This window comes from Macaca mulatta, chromosome 14 (assembly GCF_049350105.2).
Source record: "Macaca mulatta isolate MMU2019108-1 chromosome 14, T2T-MMU8v2.0, whole genome shotgun sequence".
Lineage (NCBI taxonomy): Eukaryota > Metazoa > Chordata > Mammalia > Primates > Cercopithecidae > Macaca > Macaca mulatta.
In genome coordinates, this window is record NC_133419.1 from 8,884,850 (window position 1) to 8,905,540 (window position 20,691).

General features: G+C 46.0%; 1 long non-coding RNA gene across 1 annotated transcript; it reads right to left on the bottom strand.

The window, feature by feature from the left end:
- Positions 1-16,728: 16,728 nt before the first annotated feature.
- On the bottom strand, positions 16,729-20,347 carry LOC144334147 (uncharacterized). Its single transcript, XR_013403600.1, has 2 exons — positions 19,488-20,347; positions 16,729-18,064 (listed from the first exon to the last, which is right to left on the bottom strand). It is a non-coding gene; the product is annotated as an uncharacterized LOC144334147 (long non-coding RNA).
- Between the last annotated feature and the right edge of the window lie 344 nt (positions 20,348-20,691).

Genomic DNA, 20,691 nt, shown 5'->3' on the forward strand with positions numbered 1-20,691 from the left:
CTCTTGCTTGTCACAGTAAGCAGACAGCACTATCCCCAGTTAAAGATAGGAAAACAAAGGCGTAAAGAACACTGCTTTGTCAGAGCCAGGATTCTGGTCTTCCAAATCAACAACCCACGAGAACCCTCCCAGATCTTTTCTCCACACTGTCTCCTTCCCCTAAGTGCTCTGGTAATTTCATCCATTTCCTGAAGTCAGAAGTACTCTGCCTGGGCCAGGTGCAGTGGCTCAAGTTTGTAATCCCAGCACTTTGGAAAGCCGAGGCAGGCAGATCACCTGTGGTCAGGAGTTTGAAACCAGCCTGGCCAACATGGCAGAAACCCCCATCTCTACTAAAAATACAAAAATTAGCTGGGCACTGTCGTGGGTGCCTGTAATCCTAGCTACTCAAGAGGCTGAGGCAGGAGAATCGCTTGAACCCGGGAGGTAGAGGTTGCAGTGAGCTGAGATCCCGCCATTGCACTCTAGCTTGGGCAACAGAGCGAGACTCTGTCTCAAAAATAAATAAATAAAAATAAAATAAAATAAAAATACAAAAATTAGGCTGTGCGTGGTGGCCCATGCCTATAATCCCAGCACTTTGGGAGGTTGAGGCGGGCAGATCACCTGAGGTCGGGAGTTCCAGACCAGCCTGACCAATATGGAGAAACCCCGTCTCTACTAAAAATACAAAATTAGCCAGGTATGGTGGTGCATGTCTGTAATCCCAGCTGCTCAGGAGGCTGAGGCAGGAGAATTGCCTGAACTTGGGAGGCAGAGGTTGCAGTGAGCGGAGATGGCACCATTGCACTCCAGCCCGGGGAACATGAGCGAAACTCATCTCGAAAAAAAAAGAAAAAAAAGGGCCGGGCGCGGTGGCTCAAGCCTGTAATCCCAGCACTTTGGGAGGCCGAGACGGGCGGATCACGAGGTCAGGAGATCGAGACCATCCTGGCTAACACGGTGAAACCCCGTCTCTACTAAAAAATACAAAAAAAAAAAAACTAGCCAGGCGCGGTGGCGGGCGCCTGTAGTCCCAACTACTCGGGAGGCTGAGGCAGGAGAATGGCGTGAACCCGGGAGGCGGAGCTTGCAGTGAGCTGAGATCCGGCCACTGCACTCCAGCCTGGGCGGCAGAGCGAGACTCCGTCTCAAAAAAAAAAAAAAAAGAAAAGAAAAAAACGGCAGATCACGAGGTCAGGAGTTTGAAACCAACCTGGCCAATATGGTGAAACCCCATCTCTACTAAAAATACAAAAAAATTAGCCAGGTGTGGTGGTGCACACCTGTAGCCTCAGCTACTCCAGAGGCTGAGGCAGAAGAATCACTTGAACCCAGGAGGTGGAGGTGGCAGTGAGCCGAGATCGCACCATTGCACTCCAGCCTGGGCAACAGAGCAAGACTGCTTCTCAAAAAATAAAAAATAAAAAATTAGCCAGGTGTTCCTATAATCCAGGGGCTAAGATGGGAGGATCCCTTGAGCCTGAGAGGCAGAGGTTGCAGTGAGCTGAGCTGAGATTGTGCCACTGCATTCCAACCTGAGCTACAAAGTGAGACCCTGTCTCAAAAACAAAAACAAAAACAAAACAACAAAAAAACCTCTCACACAGGTCCATACCAACCAGCCCTTGATCCTGGGTCTGAGGGGCTTGAGAGGGAAGGTTTTGGAGGGCTTGGGGAATGGTGGAGCTGCCCCTTGAACTCAGGATTATCAGGATGATGAAGTCCAAAACTGTGGGCCAGGCTCGGTGGCTCACATCTGTAATCTTAGCACTTTGGGAGGGCAAGGCGGGCAGATCACTTGAGGTTGGGAGTTCCAGACTGGCCTGGCCAACATGGTGAAACTCTGTCTCTACTAAAAATGCAAAAATTAGCTGGGTGTTGTGGCGTGTGCCTGTAGTCCCAGCTACTCAGAAGGCTGAAGCAGGAGAATCCACTTGAACCAGGAGGTGGAGGTTGCAGTGAGCTGAGATCGCCCCCACTGCACTCTAGCATGGGCGACAGAACAAGACTCTCTCTAAAAAATAAAAATAATAAAAATAAAATTCAAAACTGGCTGGGCGCGGTTGCGCACACCTGTAATCCCAGCACTTTGGGAGACTGAGGAAGGCAGATCACAAGGTCAACAGATCGAGACCATCCTGGCTAACATAGTGTAACCCCGTCTCTACTAAAAATATACAAAACAGGCCGGGCGCGGTGGCTCAAGCCTGTAATCCCAGCACTTTGGGAGGCTGAGGCGGGCGGATCACAAGGTCAGGAGATCGAGACCATCCTGGCTAACATGGTGAAACCCTGTCTCTACTAAAAATACAAAAAAAAAACTAGCCGGGCGTGGTGGCGGGCGCCTGTAGTCCCAGCTACTCGGAGGCTGAGGCAGGAGAATGGCGTGAACCCGGGAGGCGGAGCTTGCAGTGAGCCGAGATCGCGCCACTGCACTCCAGCCTGGGTGACAGAGCGAGACTCCGTCTCAAAAAAAAATAAAAAATAAAAATAAAAATAAAAAAATAAAAATATACAAAACAAACAAAACTTAGCTGGGCGTGGTGGTGCGTGCCTGTAGTCCCAACTACTCAGGAGTCTGAGGCAGGAGAATCGCTTGAACCCGAGGTGGAGGTTGCAGTGAGCGGAGATCGTGCCACTGCACTCCAGGCTGGTGACAGAGCAAGACTCCGTCTCAAAAAAAAAAAAAAAAAAAAAAAGAAAAAGAAAAAAAAAAGAAAAAAAGAAATCCAAAACTGAAGTCCCTATGTACAGCAGGAGGAGTACATATGGGGAATGCCTGGAGCTTGTTCATATTATTAAGTGCAGCTGGCCAGGTGCTGTGGCTCATGCCTGTAATCCCAGCACTTTGGGAGGCGGAGTCGGGGGGATCACGAAGTCAAGAGATCGAGACCATCCTGGCCAACATGGTGAAACCCCGCGTCTACTAAATATACAAAAATTAGCTGGGCGTGGTGGCATGCCTGTAGTCCCAGCTACTCGGAAGGCTGAGGCAGAAGAATCGCTTGAACTCAGGAGGCGGAGGTTGCCGTGAGCGGAAATCACACCACTGCACTCCAGCCTGGCGACAGAGGGGACTCTGTTTCAAAAAACAAAAAGAGCAGTCCCCTTGACTTGGACAGGGCCTTTTGGGGAATTTATGCTCTCCATTTTGTGCTCAGAGGGTGGAAATGACTTCCGGCCTACTTTTCTGCCTCCTCCTGTTGCTGTGATCAGTGTCTGATCTTTACATTTTCAATCCTGGAGAACTTCCTCAACACCAGGAACCACGTAGCCCCTGGCTAATGCCCAGCTCCTACTCTTTTCTTTTTTTTTGAGAGGGAGTCTTGCTCTGTCGCCCAGGCTGAAGTGCAGTGGCCCGATCTCAGCTCACTGCAAGCTCCGCCTCCCGGGTTCACGCCATTCTCCTGCCTCAGCCTCCTGAGTAGCTGGGACTACAGGCGCCTGCCACCACGCCTGGCTAATTTTTTTTTTTTTTTTTTTTTTTTTTTTTTTTTTTTTTAGTAGAAACAAGGTTTCACCGTGTTAGCCCGGATGGTTTTAGTCTCCTGACCTCGTGATCCGCCCGCCTCGGCCTCCCAAAGTGCTGGGATTACAGGCTTGAGCCACTGCGCCCGGCTTTTTTTTTTTTTTTGAGACAAGAGTTTCGTTCTTGTTGCCCAGGCTGGAGTTACCCAGGCTGGAGTGCAGTGGTGCAATCTCGGCTCACTGCCATCTCTGCCTCCCGGGTCCAAACGATTCTCCTGCCTCAGCCTCTCGAGCAGCTGGGACTACAGGCGCGTGCCACCGCGCCTAGCTAATTTTGTATTTAGTAGAGGCGGAGTTTCTCCATGTTGGTCAGCCTGGTCTCGAACTCCTGACCTCAGGTGATCTGCCCACCTCGGCCTCCCAAAGTCCTGGGATTACAGGCGTGAGCCACTGCGCCTGGCCCCCAGCTCCTACTCTTACTCCTTTGCTCTCCAGTGAAGTATTTGTGCCTCCACAGAACCTTCTGCTTTGGAAAAAGAGACCTTTCTCCATTCAATACTGACTGGGCATCAATTCAGAAGACACTTAACCAACTTAGGAGAGCACCTAGCTCAGCTTCTTTCATAGCCAGAGAGACAGATACCCCGTCCCCCATTAGATCACTTCAAGGGAAGAGAATGCTCATGTGGCCAAGGCCTACACAGGCTGGGTAGGTTGGGGGTTGGTCTGCTGCTGACCTACCATTGCTTCATCTATCAGAACATTGTACACACTGAAGAAACAGCAACATAGGGGTTGAAGTGTTGACTGACTAGGATTCAAACCCCAGCTCTGCTGTGTTGGCAAAAGGACCCAGAGTCTACCTCCCCATCTGCAAAATGTAATACCATTAAAAAAAAAAAAGGTAGTTCTGCTTCTGAGGCCCGCTCCATTAGGCTAAGGGTGTGGCCAGTCACAGGTTCACCAGGCTGGAAGATTCTTCAGATGTGGGTCCCTCTCTCTGGTAGGTCTGGGTTCTCACACTCCAGGTACCAAGGTCTGACTTTTCAGGGAGATCTTAAGGTTAAGGAGGGCCAGGGAGGGTATTTCACCTGAGATCCTGGCCAGTCCTTCTTCCAGCAGCCAGATGCTGCTACAAATCCAGCAAATTCAAAGGGACAAAAGGGGACCAGTGACAACTGATAAAAATGTGATCCTGAGTGACCCGGGACCTTGGGGCTCTGAGGGGGAACCAGAGAGCTTAATTGGCTTAAAAACTTAAAAGGATCGGCTGGGCTTGGTGGCTCACACCTGTAATCTCAGCACTTTCAACAGAGGCCCAGGAGGATCACATGAGGTCAGGAGCTCGAGACCAGCCTGGCCAACATGGTAAAATCACATCTCTGAAAATACAGAAATTAGCCAGGCATGGTGGTGTGCACCTGTAGTCCCAGCTACAGCGAGGGTGGAGAATCACTTGGACCCCAAAAGTGGAGGTTGCAGTGTGCTGAGATCATGCCACTACACTCCAGCCTGGGTGACAGTGACTATCTCAAAAAAACAAAACTTAAGAGATCTTTCCAATGACACACACACACACACCCAGCCCCATTTCTCTCCACCCAGCCCAGTTCACAGACAATTACTAGTGGAAAGGAGACTTAAAGAAGTTTCCTGGCCGGGCGCAGTGGCTCAAGCCTGTAATCCCAGCACTTTGGGAGGCCGAGGCGGGTGGATCACGAGGTCAGGAGATCGAGACTATCCTGGCTAACATGGTGAAACCCCGTGTCTCTACTAAAAATACAAAAAACTAGCCGGGCGTGGTGGCGGGCGCCTGTAGTCTCAGCTACTTGGGAGGCTGAGGCGGGAGAATGGCGTGAACCCGGGAGGCGGAGCTTGCAGTGAGCCGAGATCACGCCACTGCACTCCAGCCTGGGAGACACAGCGAGACTCCGTCTCAAAAAAAAAAAAAAATAAAATAAAAGTTTCCCATTTTCTGTGCGGGTTACTGGGCTTTTTAGTAGGCCACTCACCCACTACCTTCACACCAATCCCCCAAGTCCCTACCCTACTTGAAGATGATGCTGTAATTAAGGGAGCTGTGTATTTGTAGACCACAGATTTAACAGGAACAAGCCCACAGAACACCCATCTTTTTTCCCAATCTACTTAGATTTGTTTATACACGAAAGAACCACAATAATTTAGAGCTTCTCCATTTTTATTACATAAAATTGTTAAGTTTTCAACAGTAGGGCTTCTCAAAACACCAGCTGCATGGTATTACCTGAAAAAGACAAGGCAGTTACGTTAAGTTCTCGTGTAAATATGAATATACAATCAAGCTTCTGACAAATTATACATCAAGGATGTATATAGTTCAAAGATACTGTGCTGTTACCTCCCACCTCCCCAAAACTCCAAGAACTAGCACCTGCAGAGAAAAGGAGAAATACGGAGTCCTGAAGACAGATTAGTAGTCAAAGCAAAGATGCCGCAGGGATTTGAACCCCGTCCTGGAAACCAGGAGTGCCAACCACCAGCATCTTTTGCTTTTTTTTTTTTAAAGCTAGAAAAAGGCCAAAAAGCAAAACCTGAGAAAACAAAACGTGTTGTTTTCTCAGGAAAAGAAAAACCTTCATGACCCTACTGAAGAGCATTGGAGATCAGGTTCCGCTAAGATGCTAGCTTGGCCAAGTCTGTTATGTTCACCTGAAAGAGTCTTAGCAGAGAATTTTTGCATTCCCACCCAACAGCCCTCTCAGCCACTCAAATACCTATCTTCTCCAGTCTACAAGTTACATGTTCCCACCCAGCATTACAGTTCTTGATGTTATTTCTCCACTTACAGTTTTAAGTTGGTTTTAGTCACTGGACAGGTGTTATATAGAGCTACTTAGCTGTGGTTTTAATATCCTTCTGTTAACAATTTGCAGGCAAATTAATGGCCTTTTCTAATAAAGTGCAACCCACCAAAGACCTCGGCACCATTGTTACCTTGAAACCGATTATGGATCATGCCCACAAGGATCCAAGCTACCGGCTGCATCGAGGTGAGGGGTGAAGGGTCTGTGCTAGATCAAAAGGCACAGGTGGCGATGTGGCAGAGAAGTTGCTTGTGGGGAGACCTTGCTTTTAACAGGCTTCTGGAAAAGCTAGGGAAAACTGGTTGCCCGCTTTCCCCCTTTCCCTCCCCTTCAAGCACCGCTTGAGATTTGGGCTTTATTAAGAGCTGCTATAAAAACAGCTTGCTTAAATGTTAAGAGAAGCCCAGGGGTACTTCAAGCATTCCTTTGGATGCTTCACTCCAGAAAGAGTTGAGGCAAGTCCTCATTACTAATAAAAATCAGGTGAGGCTGACACCACTTTTCTTGACCTTAGGATAATAGCGCTTTGTTGTCTCTCTTGCCACAGGAAGGCTCCATGGTTGTCCTACTTTAAGCCTTCGGTGCCTTTAGTGAGGGGTACCTGAAAAATCTTAAAAAAAAGGCTTAGCGCCCACCTCACCCCTCCACCCCCACGACAACACAGCTTGCTCACATGCCAATTACTCCAGCATAAAGCTGAATTCTATTCAATACTATTGTCCCAAAACTGATCTGACTTTGTATGTAAATACAGAAAAAGCTTGTTCACCTGTTGTCCTCATTTTGTCCACTGGTGAATTCACAACTGGAAGCTCCTTCTATAGTCTGAAGAATACCATCTGAAAGAACTAGTGGTTCCCAATCCCCACATTTAAAATGGAATGTTTGGTTTATTTAAAGTAAATAGACTATTTTTTCTTACTGGGTCTGGCTTCTCTGGCCCTTCGCATAGGTTATGTTTGCTGTTCTGAGTGTTCCTGCATGTAAGAATTAAGACCAAGGGAAGGGAGAGAGAAACCCACACAAAAACAATGCACTAAAGATCACTGAACTGTTAAACATTTCCACTTGCCAGTTAAATTTCTTGAAGACTGTTGCTTGTTTGGAATTTGTTTCTTGTCACTGATTTTAAGGTTGCATCTGGAAAAGACTAAAGGCTTCAGTCCCCACCCCCCACCACCAGAAATGAACAAAAAGCATTTTACCTAAAAATGCACGGCAAAATGTACTTAGCTTCAATCACAAACACGACTGCTTAAAACTGCAGAAATTTCCTCAACACTCAGCCTTTATCACTCAGCTGGATTTTTTCCTTCAACAATCACTACTCCAAGCATTGGGGAACACAACTTTTAATCATACTCCAGTCGTTTCACAATGCATTCTAATAGCAGCGGGATCAGAACAGTACTGCATTATTACTTGCCAACAGAACAGACAGACCTGAAGTCAAGACAACTGCATTCTCTGTGAAGTCTGTAAAAAAAAAGCTAAAACAAGTAAGCCCCACCCGCTCCTCCCATCCCTCCAAATTCCAGGAAAAAAATTTTGAGTATGCTGATAAACTCACTGCAAGGTCTCATACACTCACTAGGAGAACAGAAGGAAGAGCCAAGCACTCATATGCAATTCAAAATCCTGAACAGCTTCATGAAGGATGAAATGCCTCTGCAAAGGAAAATTCTTTAAAACCCACAGGTCCCCCCACAATGCCTACATAAGGTCAATAGTGTAAAACATTGCCTACCACTCTAAGATTGTAAGCATTTAAAGTTAACATGCAAACTTTGGAAATGTGAAAAAGTACTTTATTAACTCTAGTCACTGTCAATTTATAGACCCTTGACTTTCTGGAAATAAAATGTGTAATTACCTTTTACTCTGATCATTATCTCCCACCTGTCTAAGAGGTTATTTATTCCTTATTTAGAGGGCCTCTATTGCCATGTGCCTGGAATTATTATATGCTCATCACTTTATGAAGAATAAAATTTGTCTTTCCTGCCTTAAGAAAGTTACATTCGTTCTTCCGCTCAAATCCTGATCTTGTCCATTAAAGAGTGTTCGCAGACAAAGTTTCTGAAAGATTAGAGAAGAATCCCCCCCAAGATTGCCCCAACACTAAACTACAAACAGTATTTTATTTAAATAAGGAGACAGCTTTCTAAAAGTATACATTCTCTAATAGTAATAGTTTATTATTTGAATGATTTAATGGTTTTCTACACAATTTACATCACAACACAACATGTAAATTTTAGCAAGAATAACATCTGATTCCAACAGCACATCATGCTATTCCTTTCAGTCTTCAGAGATTCAATGCTAAACAAATTTCTGTAATTTTGCATAAGGCACTAATCACATTAGAGGCTTTTAAGAAATTAAAGATGCAAATGCCTCTGAGTGAAGTGTACTATCCCATCACGGAAGCCCACAGGAACAAGTCCTATATAATTTTAAAGAGGCTCGATGGGAACATTTCTCAATCCTGAAATCCCCTAGGGAAGGGGTCAGGAAAAAGTGCCATGGTTGATATTTAAGAACTCCACAGCTCTTAAAAATAAGCACTTATCCCTAACATGCAATACTGCAGATGCAAGTTAAACTTATCTGTTAACAGCTGCCTGCTGTTTTCTGCTCCCAGATGAAATGAAGCAACTCTTCTGATAACGAAGAGATACCTGTCTGAGGCAAACGAAAGATTGGCACACAGCACAGCCTCCTCAATCCACTTGATCCCAACTCATCTCTCATTTATTTCGGCTTCTTTCATTCCAGGATTAATGTAGTGTAAGATTTTCATTTCATTTCGCTTTTATTCTGCTTTTGTAAAAGCAGTATTTTGAGATGGACATTGGCTCTTCATTGTATTTCTCATCAATTCATTATTTTTGTGGTTATAGCTTGACAAGCACTTAGCTTTAAAATGGTAGATTTCCGTAACTTTAAATTGGTAGCTTTCATTTGCTTAAATTTTTTTTTGGCATACGCAGATAATGTTCTCATCAGTAGTAAGAATCTGAGGGTTATGCTTATTCCCCAGTGGAGGTATGACATATAATCTTTTCTGCCTTTACTTATCATTCACCAAGGAGCTGTTCTCTCTGCATCTAGGCCATCATACTGCCAGGCTGGTTATGACTCAGAAGATGTTATCTGAAAAAAGTCTACAGAAAAAAAAAGTTTCCCCTCCCTCATCAACAAAAGCCCACCCTCTAAGAGACATTCAAGCTGAACTATCACAATTCTTAATTACGATTTACAAACAGATAAATTTAAAATCACAATTTACAGAATTTTTGAAGCATACCTTAACATCTTGTTTTGCAGCTGAACGGAAAAATATTTCTCCTACGCTAAAAAAAACTTGCTTACACACAACTGAAAATAGAATCTTACTTGATAATACAAAAGCTACCATCAGAAGAAATCCCTTCAGGATCATTAAGCCACTTCCTTTGCTCTGAAGTTTCTATAGTAGTTTTAAGTTATTATTAAACCACCTGAAAAAAATTCCAAAAGAGAACCACACACTACCATATCCAAACAACTTTAGCATTTCCCATAATTGTAGCTAATGTCAGCCCAGTGCTTCAGACCAACCCCCATTCCAATACTTTCCTTCCCCAAGCTCTATACTTTGAGGGAAAACAGATACAGTATCAAATTATGATAATTTCCTTGCCCAAATTAATGCACTGGTACACCCAGTGGCTCCTATTTAACTTCCCCCAGCTTCCCAATTCAAAAATTGGGGGAAACAAACTAAAGGATTGGGAGTTACTTGCCAACTTGGAAGTTGAGATTTCTTTACCTTTTCCATTCTAAGACTTTAAGTTCTCTGGCATGAGTTTATCTGCAATCATAAACTAAACAATTACCTAAACCCACCCCCCCAATCCCAACCATAACAGGCCACTGCCAACTAATTGCCAGTATTTGCCCCTCCCCTTTAATAAAACTTTTAAGAAGTCACATTATTTGAAAACTTAACTTCAACATTTGGCCTACTCAAGCTCTTCTGAAGTTCTCCTGAGATGACTGAATATGAACCAAAGCTGCACTGTGCTGTATTTTTCAGCTTCAACTGGGAATACTCTTCCAAGGATAAAAGCAGCTCCAGTCCCTGAAGGTGTTCGTGCCAACAGTACAGCGGTACACTCCTTCTCTAACCCAGTTTGTCAATAGTACTATAGCATCTGCGGAAAGTCTTAGAAAAAAACATTTTCTCCCCCACCCTCTCTCTTCCCTGTTAAGACCATCCCAAAATACTTCAAGTAAAAAGTAACAAGTTTAAGGGGTTAAGCACTTTTAAAGTCTTATTAAGGAGGGAGGGGGGAAAAAAGAGTAACTACCAGCCATTTCTCCAATAGACATCTCCTCCACAGACCTTAACGTGAGAACTGCTCTAGTTTCTATAAACGGTAAACCTGTGTGGTGTTCTGATTATCCTGATATTGGATTTTCTTGTTTTCTGTAACACCTTGAGTCATTTGCCTTTAGGATTCTAGTCAGACCTATGGGGAAAAGAACTCAAAACATATTTTGCCCCACCCCACAAAAAAAATACTTAAAATTCCCCCCCTCAGTTACACACCAAACTCCACATTTAGAAAACTAATTCAGGATGAGGAAGTAAAAACAGGTCATCTATTCACAAAACTGAAATACTTCATTACCCCAACTAAACATACAAACTGCTTACAGATTTGCTGAGATTTTGTCTCAATTTTGGCTCTATCAAATTCATTTGGTTTTCAAATTGGTATATTAAAAAAAAAAAAACAAAAACCACAAACTTGCCATCTACTATTCCTCCAGGACTTGGCAGTCTGCCCTCAAAAGCTTCAGACAAGAGTCATGAGTATAAGCCTGAAAAAGAGAAACCTACAACACCCGGAAATCGGCCTACATCCCCATATAAATCCCTTTACAACTCAGTACGAAACTCCCCCGGTACATTAGAAAAGTAAATAAAAGGTTACCATACTCAAGTTCCAGAAAAACAACATATTGCCGACCTCACGGATTTTTACCAACCACTCGCTTTCCCTGTGGCCTTGGCACACTGGCATGCTGGTCTAGGATCCTCTATCTACGCACAACGCCCGCTCGCCTCCTCCGTGTGGTTGCCAAGCCAAGCCGCCTGCTAGCTTCATCACCAAATCGCACTCGCTCCTTCCTGGAATCCTTTTTCCTAGCTTCACCACCAAATCGTTAGCGCTCCTTCCTTCTTCCTAGCTTCCTTCACCAAATCGCACTGGCTCCTGGACTCTTTTCCTATCTTCACCACGAACTGCTGCTTGCTCCTCAGTCCTAGCTTCACCAAACACTGGTTCTTGGAATCCTGTCTGCTGCTGTCTTCCTAGATTCACTGAATCCACTTCTGTGTAGCACCTGGGTCAGCTGCCAATTAATGCTAGTCCTCAGGATTTAAAATATCATCTTAGCTCAAAGTCCAATGCAAAAATATTAAGTTGGTAATTACTCTTGATCTTGATTTCCGTTACGAAAGTCCTTCAAATTTTTCAAACTAAGCTACTGTATTTAAGGCCTTCCAAATTCTTCTAACTCTTCCAAAAGCCTTCTGCCTTAGTTTTTTTTAATTACTCCAGTCCTTTTAGCAGCTTTTTGATGTGATTTTTAACCGACTTCCCCCTTCTAGCTTCAAATATTCTTCTAAATTGGTTCTGGTCTACATAACGTAACGACCCTCATCTTCTCAAGCTTTACCTTCTAACTTCTGCACCACCAGAATTTAAATTGATAGGCTTTTAAAATAAATTACCAATAATTTCCTCATTTTTTCAGTGCTATTTTATCCAATTTTTGGCTTTGTATTTTTCTATCTTCTATACTTCTCCAATACTTGTATTAGCTTGTTTTTCGTTTTCTATCTGAAACTCTTGACAATATTTTCATTTTCTATCTTGTTTCTATCTTCCGGTTTTCTTCTAAGTTTGTACATTTTGCCCTTAGTTGCTTTTCCTAGCTTGTCTAATTTTTTTCTTCTGCTTCCTACTTTTCAGGCTTAAATTTATCTTTTGTCTTCTAAAGGTATGTTTTTATCTTCTAATTTCCCTATCTTCTCTATTCTTTTCTTCGCCTTCCTGTCCTTCTGTCTTCGTTTTCCACTTCAAACTTCTAATCTTCTCCAGATTGTTTCATCCTACCACTCCCAATTAATCTTTCCTATTTTTCGTCTGCGTTTAGCAAACGCGTTAAGATTAACTAGGCTTTAAATGACGCAACTCTCCCTGCGTCATGGAGTTCAAGGTCTTTTAATGACCTTCGATTTTATCTCATTTCAAATGATCGCCTTCAAATTATTTTAATCACCTACAACTTTTCAAACAACGTTTAAGCTCTGTTTAAATCACCTTCATTTTAATCTAAAAGCACTGCCCTTCTACTGGTATTAATTCAGGGCTCTGGCGTCCCTTCTCTCAATTTTCTTTTAAATACATTTTTTTACTTCTTGAAGAAGCTTCGTCTCAACCTCCGTCATGTTTTAGAAACGTTTTTTCCTTTTCCTTCCTCACGCTACACTTTTAACTCTTCATATTTTCTCTTAAAATCTTATTCAAATTACGTTAAGAACCTAATGCTAAGCAAAATCTTAGTAAGCTACTGACTACATTTCTTAAGTAGTTGTATTAATCTCTGTCTTTCAAAGAGAGAAAACTTATCTGCGGGTTCCTCAAGCTGCGCCTGCCACTTCAGCAGAAACCCCTGCGCTGGCTGCCTCAATGCCTGCCGCAAAGCACGGGCGAGGCCTATTTATTGACGGAGGACAGCTCGCATCACCGGAATTCGATCACCTTCCGCCGCCTTTGTGAGGGAGGCAAAAAATAGTTCTTCGGTTAAAAATAGGTTTTAGTTTTACAAGACTTTTCTAGATTTTTTCATAACAGCTTATGGAACTTGAGTGCAAACTGCACATTCAGAAATATTTAAATTACTAGCATGTGGAAAGATTTGAGCTGAAAACTTTAGACAAAAGAAACGTGGAAATCACATTTTAAACGGGTCATCAAACACTTCACAAAATCCCCGGAACTTTTTAAATACCTCTTAAAGCGCTTTTTGTGTTCTCTTGAGGGACAGGAGGAATAGTTTACTACCCTTTGAAGGAAGGTAAAGGTGTGATAGCTCAGGGCTTTACTTTCCATTACACAACTGAGCCCCAGCCTTGGAGGGACGGTTGAGAAGTGGCAAAATGGCGGACTTTCTCCCCCAACTGCCTGCAGTCCTGCGACTTGCTCCAGACAGCCACACGTTTTGCTTGCTCTTTTATTCGAGAAATCCGAGCAGCACAGGCTATCTTCTTGGGAAGTCTTAGAAACGTGAAAACCCACTTTTGGAAACCGCCTCAATCCCACACCACACAGCTGCTCCCCGCCTGAGCCCCGGGATCCGCCGGCTGCCAGTGGCCCCCTCTGATCTGCGGCCCCGAGGTGCCGCCAGCCCCCCACGGAAATTTTTCTACCGTTTTTCAGCTTCCAGGCTCTCCTGAAAGTGCTCACAAGGCAAATCGCCATGGAAAGCAAGTTCAAGTGGCCTTTTAAAGTTGCTCAACTAAGCGAACGGCTTTGTCTCCGAAGACACAGGGACCTTGGGCAGCCAGTCAGGGACACACCCTGGAGTGTTTACACTGCTCTGGGTCTGCTTTGCTAGGGGTCTTTGTTTTGCAGATTCTGTCTTATGCCTGGTTAGGTCCGAGCTTCAGACTTCCTGAACCGGAGTAGGAAAAAAAATAAAGATTTCCTCCAAACCCCAAGACCAAACTGCACGGTTTGAGTGGTTTTATCTAAATACCACCACCTGGGATGGCCAACCTAAAAGGACGACTAACGTAACAGTACAGCTCGTCGCTGCGTCCCAAGGACGCAGGGAAACGGGGACTCCGGGAGGCAGCAGAGAGGACCTGCCTACAGGCGGGCTGAGGCTTCCCGGCGCCCGGCTTCCGCGTTGCTAAAATGGCGTGGCGCCTAAGGGTGCAGGTGAGAGACCAGTGCAGGACCCCAATACTTCACAGAAGCCTCGGGCTGCGGCCGCGGAGGAGAAAGCGGGGGCGGGGAGCGACCCGGCGGCCTGCAGGGCTGCGGAAGGGACAAAGGCCGGGGGAGGGGCAAAGGCCGGGGGAGGGGCAGCTCGCGAGCGCCGCGCAGGGATACGCGAGGGCCGTGAGCCGCCCTCCCTTTGTGAGGCGCTGGCTCGTGGGCTGGAGCCACCGGTTCTAACCGGCTCTAGCCGGTCCTGGCCGCCTTCCCGGAGCTGTGGCGGTTGGCGCAGCGCGTGACTGCGCACGCGTTCCCCGCCCTAACGCCTGCGCCAGTCCTAGGGAATGGCATGGGGGCGGGGTGGCAGCTGGGCTGGGAACTTCTTGGTTGCTACTCTGCGCTGTCACCGCACTTGGGGGCTGGTCTTCGTTTCGGGGAGCTGCTGCCCAACTTCCCTTTTCAGTCTAGTCTTCCTTTCCCACCTCTATCCTGTCCTTTGTCATTTCCTCCATATAGTCTCGATGTCATCCATTAATTGAAAATCAGAACACGATTCTTGTATAGCTATCAAGGGCTATGGCGTTTTTGCAAAATATCTTCGTCGTTTGTATGTCACCAGGTCTTACTAGTCTAGAATTCTCGGGGCGGAAGTGGTCTCAGGCTGACCTAGCAGTAGCCTAATTTTTTTTTTTTTTTTTCAGACGGAGTCTCGCTCTCTAGCCCGGGCTGGAGTGCCGTGGCCGGATCTCAGCTCACTGCAAGCTCCGCCTCCCAGGTTTACGCCATTCTCCTGCCTCAGCCTCCCGAGTAGCTGGGACTACAGGCGCCCGCCACCTCGCCCGGCTAGTTTTTTGTATTTTTTAGTAGAGACCGGGTTTCACGGTGTTCGCCAGGATGGTCTCGATCTCCTGACCTCGTGATCCGCCCGTCTCGGCCTCCCAAAGTGCTGGGATTACAGGCTTGAGCCACCGCGCCGGGCCTAGTAGCCTAATTTTTTAGAAAAGAAACTGAAGCAATGACCTAAAATGGAGAGCTCCGGGGCACACGAAGCTTGGAGCTGGACGGGGTGGTGAGACCCACCCACTCTGCTCCCTCACCCCCGGGTCTTTAGAACCTGTATCATGGCTTGTTTTTAGGCAGTCAACTCCGAGGGGAGAGATTAATGACACTGGATAGGTTAAGATGGCAACTACACAAAAGGATGGCAACTACACAATGATACAGCAGCTCTATGAAGTTGATTTCTAAAACCCTTTTGGCTCCTGTAAATGATGCAGGTTGTGTAAAGTGTGGGGGAGCTGCCCTGGGGGCTCCAGCAAATGAGGGTCCTGTTTTCTGGGCCAACTCCCTGTCCCCATCTGCCCACATAAAGCAGGGACCGTTGAAGCAGTTCTTCTCAATTGACGCTGGTGAAACTGTTGTTGTTTTCTTTTTTTTTTTTTTAACTTGTAAGAGTGGAATATTACTGAGATGCAGCCGGATCCCTTTAGGCACAGTCCTGATGCTTGCTCTGGGGTTGGAAATTTTTTAGTAGAATTTTATCGCTGGATAGAGGAAAATTGAGGCAGGTCACCTCGTTTCGCAAATGGGGATTTGGGGGCCTGGAGATTTTGTGATTTGCCTGAAATGACATACAGCTAATTAATAGAAGAAGCTGTTCTTGAATCCCAGATTTTCCACGTCCTGCTGCCTCCCTTCCTCTCCAGCTCTTCTGTAAGTCTCCCCAACTGCGGTTTTTCTATATCTGGGGGAGTACCTAGGACCTAGCACCTGCTCTGTGCTCTCTCCCTCACTCTAGAGCGAGTGAGATGAACCTTAAGAGCCCTAAAGTGCGTGTCACTGCATTAATTTCCATTACCTTTACAGATTACAGAATTTTTTTTTTTTTTTTTTTTTGGGATGGCGTCTCTGTTACTGAGGCTGGAGTGCAGTGGCGCGATCTCGGCTCACCGGCTCACGGAAACCTCTGTCTCCTTGGTTCAAGCAATTCTCCTGCCTCAGCCTCCCAAATAGCGGGGACTACAGGGGCCCGCCACCACGCCCGGCTAATTTTTTGTAGTTTTGTAGAGACAGGGTTTCATCGTGTTAGCCAGGATGGTCTCGATCTCCTGACCTCGCGATCCACCCGCGTCGGCCTCCCAAAGTGCTGGGATTACAGGCGTGAGCCACCGCGCCCAGCTGCCAGAGTGTTGTACAGTCATACCTTGGTTTCCATGGGACATTGGTTCTAGAACCTCTCCTCGGATACCAAAATCTGAAGATGCTCAATTTCTCAACCTAAACATACCCTCCCATATCCTTTAAATCATCTCTAGGTTGCTTATAATACCTAATACAACGTAAATAGTTTTTATATTGTATTGATGAGGGAGTAATAACAAGAAATGAAGTCTGTACATGTTCAATACAGACTCGAGTTTTAAAAATTTTTCTTTTTTCTTTTCTTTTTTTTTTGAGATGGCGTTTCACTCTTATAGCCCAGGCTGGAGTGCAATGGTATAATCTCACCTCACTGCAACCTCCACCTCCTGGGTTCAAGCAATTCTCCTGCCTCAGCCTCCCAGGTAGCTGGGATTACAGGCATGCACCATCACGCCTGGCTAATTTTTGTATTTTTAGTAGAGACAGGGTTTCACCATGTAGGTCAGGCTGGTCTCGAACTCCCTACCTCAGGTGATCTGCCTCGCTTGGCCTCCCAAAGTGCTGGGATTACAGGCGTGACCCACCATCCCTGGCCTTTAAAAATACTTTTGATTCACAGTTGTTTGAATCCACAAATGTGAAAACCCATAAAGGGGCCAAGGCGGTTGGATCATTCCAGACCAGCCTGTCCAACTTGGTAAAACCCCGTCTCTACTAAAAATACAAAAATCAGCCAGGTGTGGTGGCACTGCCTGTAATCCCAGCTACTCAGGAGGCCAAGGCACGAGAATCACTTGAACCCGGGAAGCAGAGGTTGTGGTGAGCCGAAAGTGCGTCACTGCACTCCAGCCTGGGCGACAGAGTGAGACAATGTCAAAAAAAAAAAAAAAAAAAAAAACCTCTAAAAAATGAAATAATAAAAAAAGACAGCCTAAAATTGCCATTTACTTTAGTTAGAAGATTAATAATACATTTGATAATGTGACCTTCTCACCACTCTTGGAACTAAGGATCTTTTTAACGTAACACTGAATTTTTTCAAGGCACCTTTTCTCTGGACTATATCCGTGCTCCTTTTAACTTCAAAATGTCTGATGGCAGCTGCTCCCTCTACTAGTCCTTTAATATCATGTTTGTTCCCTTTCACTTTGTCTCAAACCTAGGCTTCATTTGGGCCTAAGGACACAAATATAAAAGGGCAAATTTGTTTAAGCCGGTCATCTCATGCTCCCCTCAAAAAAGCCCAGGCTAAAATTAGGAGGCCCTTGGTTCTGGTTTCTGGCAGTTACTCCACTGACAAACAGCCCTGTGACCTCAGGCACCAACCCAAATAACTTCCCAGTAGCAACTGAGATATGTAAAATGAGAGGATTCGATGCAAGAAGCCATGATGCTGATTCTTTAAAATACAGTAAACAAAGGGGTGGGGAGAGAACATGAAAGATTTTAGGCTGGGACTGGGCGGGTGTGGGCGCGGTGGCTCACGCCTGTAATCCCAACACTTTGGGAGCCTGAGGTAGGCAGATCACCAGGTCAAGATATCAAGACCACCCTGGCCAACATGGCGAAACCCGATCTCTACTAAAAATACAAAAATTGGCCGGGCGCGGTGGCTCAAGCCTGTAATCCCAGCACTTTGGGAGGCCGAGACGGGCGGATCACGAGGTCAGGAGATCGAGACCATTCTGGCTAACACAGTGAAACCCCGTCTCTACTAAAAATACAAAAACTTAGCCGGGCGCGGTGGCGGGCGCCTGTAGTCCCAGCTACTCGGGAGGCTGAGGCAGGAGAATGGCGTAAACCTGGGAGGCGGAGCTTGCAGTGAGCTGAGATCCGGCCACTGCACTCCAGCCTGGGCGACAGAGCGAGACTCCGTCTCAAAAAAAAAAAAAAAATTAACCGGCCGTGGTAGAGGGAACCTGTAGTCCCAGCTACTCGGGAGACTGAGGCAAGAGAATCGCTTGAACCCTGGAGGCAGAGGTTGCAGTGAGCTGAGATGGTGCCACTGCACTCCAGCCTGGCAACAGAGCGAGACTGTCTCAAAAAACAAAAAATAAAAAAAGGAAAGATTTTAGGCCTCCTGGCTGTACCTCTGAGAAGATGGGATGCTGGAAAGGACTAAAAGGGCAAAAATTTAGCATCCAGCCTCCAAGCATACAGTCAGCAAGGCTCTACCTTAATCCTCCTGACTCATGCCAGGCCAGAAACCTCCAGAGAATGCCAGAATCCACTCCACCCCTTCCCTGATTGGCAAGTCCAGTCAGGCTTAGTCAAGAGACAAGCTTCTGAGAGGCCCTTCATCTACGGCCCTGGAGCCCAGAGGGTGGGGTGGCTGAGTCTTCATGGCACCTGGATTCCTCCCAGGCCTCCTTTAATTTTTATCTAATCCTATAATTTTTTATTTAATTCTACATTTCCAGAGCTCTCTAGAAATGCATGTCAGAAATGAAGGGCAAAGACAATCCCAAGAATACAACTTGTTTTTTTTTTTTTTCTTGAGACAGTTTTTTGCTCTTGTCGCCCAGGAGAGTGCAGTGACAGGATCTCAGCTTATTGCAACCTCTGCCTTCCAGGTTCGAGCGATTGTCCTGCCTCAGCCTCCCGAGTAGCTGGGATTGCAAGCGCCCGCCACAATGCCTGGCTAGTTTTTGTATTTTTAGTAGAGATAAGGTTTCACCATGTTGGCCAGGCTGGTCTGGAACTCCTGACCTCAAGTGATTTGCCTGCCTCTGCCTCCAAAAGTGCTGGGATTACAGGCATGAGCCACCATACCCAGCCCAAACTTTCTTGTTTTCTAAAGATTTTAGGAATTTGCAGTTCCCAATCCCCTCCTCTGGCTGCCCACCTTCCCAGAGCCGATTTCTGGAACAATGTGACCTTCCATTGCTGCTGCACAAACTTAGGCTCCCTCACCTACTGTGACCACCCTCATAGCAGGAAAAAACCTACAGAGATGATGACAGAGCTCAGAGCTCTATTATACAGAAGACAGAGCATTGTTTTCTAGGGGATTTGGGACAGCTAACAATTTACCCTGTAGAACATGTAAAATCATCCCTTGAAACCCACCGGACAGGCCCATCACTTCGCAGAGAGCTGAGGGCAATTCCAGCAAGAATGAGTTACAGAAACTAGAAGTGGCTGTGTCATTGACCTTCCCGAAATGATATGCGGAAGAGGCAGCCAGGGCCTCTTCCATCACAGCCCTGAATCACGAGGGCAGGAGGGCAAGGGAAACAGATTCTCTCTTCCTGAGACAAGAAAACATCTTCTAAACGTACCCACCTCTACTTCTAGGAAGGATTCCTTGTTAGATAGAATCTTCTTTTGGGGAGGGGAATAAAGGAGAAAGTGTCTTTTTTGTTGTTGTTGTTCTTTCTTAGGAGAAAATGTCTTAAGAGAGCAATTCCCCACCCCCCAGCCTGAGAGTTCCAGGCTCCTAGTTCCTTCCTTGGTCTATTCACTGCATAATATACTTGGCCCTGGGCCCTGAAGCCTGTTGATGGATCCTTCCGGAAGGCCTGGCTGTGGCAGCCCAGCTGTAGCACTGTGGGCTGTAGGATGACAGATTGACATCGAGGGGCACAACGGGGCTGTCCAGAGGAGATGTTTGGCCCCCTTCCTCCCCTGCTTAAAAACTCTGCAGGACCCCCCTTGACTTCATCCTAACCTCTAGTTTCTAGACTTCCTTCCCAGGGTGCCTGCCCTCTCATGGGCCCCTCCTTCTCAGCCCAGTTAGTCTTGGACAGAGACTTCCTAATTGCCCTCCTCTCCCCCAGCAGAACATAGTCCCCCATGCCTTCCTGGGGGCCTCCATCGTCCCTGCTGCGTCTGCAGAGCCGTCTATCCATCCCATGTGCATCTTTATTTTCTGTAATGTGTATTGAGTGTTGTGCTCACAACAGCCCTGTGGGGGAGGTGGTGTTGCTCTCCCCTTGGACGGATGAGGAAACTGAGGCAAAGAGCTGTCTTTTTGCCGTATCACCAGAGCCTGGCACACAGTAGAAGCTCCATGTGTGTCTACTGAGTAATGACTCAATGAATACATTGGAATAGTATCTTTTTTGGAATTTATAACACACACACACACACACACACACACACACACACACACACACACACACACACACAGAATACTGAAAAGCTCCCACAGGAACAGATCATTCCACAGGAACAGAACAGATTTAGACTTGATGTAAATGTGACTGCCCATCATGATGGAATGGAATGGCACTGAGCTAGCTGTA